The sequence below is a fragment of the Brassica oleracea genome, chromosome C4, assembly GCF_000695525.1.
Source record: "Brassica oleracea var. oleracea cultivar TO1000 chromosome C4, BOL, whole genome shotgun sequence".
Classification (NCBI taxonomy): Eukaryota; Viridiplantae; Streptophyta; class Magnoliopsida; order Brassicales; family Brassicaceae; genus Brassica; species Brassica oleracea.
This window is the reverse complement of record NC_027751.1, coordinates 19,736,049-19,737,063: the sequence shown is the minus strand read 5'-3', so window position 1 is coordinate 19,737,063 and position 1,015 is coordinate 19,736,049.

The following is a 1,015-nucleotide window of genomic DNA, read 5'->3' as shown; positions in this document are numbered from 1 at the left end:
TATATATATATATATAGTTGTGTGCAACAATCTTTCCAATACCAACATATATATTTATACTTCATGATAATTCCTACACTATTAAACAAAGAAACATCATTTTTAAAAACATTTCAACCAAATTTCAAAAACGCAGATGCTTGATCACATCAATATAAATCATGATGACTCTAATCTTAAAAAATTATATGAACACAAAATAATAATCAATTTCAAATTTTATTTTTTCCGGAAAAAAACCCGCGCTTTCTAAGCGCGGATCAAAATCTAGTTTTACTGTTATAAATCAATTGGTGGATGTCCATAACCGGTCTATACACTTAGAGAGAGAGACGGCCCAACCCTAGAGAGAAAGAGGCAGCCGCGAGACTTGGAGAGGAGAGAGAGGCGGCTACAACTTGCCTATTTCCTAATTCGTTTATATTTATGATTTGTAATCTTTCCTATTATTGTATTTCCATTTATCTCTCTTGTAACTCCTATATAAAGGGAACACTTATTCATTAATAATATACAGAAACTTACAGTTCTAAATCCTTAAGTTTACAACACGTTATCAGCACGATAGCCTCTAACACCCTGAGCCTAAAACCAAATCGCTAAAACCCTAAAACCCTAAATAAAAAGGAATCTGCCTCGGAACTTTGAAGAGGCCGTTCTCCCAAACCGTTAGGACCCAGAAAACGATCAAGATATCAAATCGAAGCTCTGGCCGAGACAAATCAGTCAGTACAAACCACTTTTCGATCTGACAACCGACGCGCCCTCACGCACAGATACAGTGCGCGCCGATTTGTTTTGGAACCCTAATCTGAACCCGACGATACCGACGAACCCTAATCCGTTCGCGGCTCTGTTCCAGCTCGTGTCCACCTGATCAGCTCCAGCCCCAAGGCGTTCCTGATCCTAGACGAACTCAGCTCCATCTTACATCAAGGACAGCTCGCGATCAGACAGCAACAGCTCCCGTTCGCATCAGAGCCGCTCGCGATCCGATAGAAGCAGCTCGCGTCCC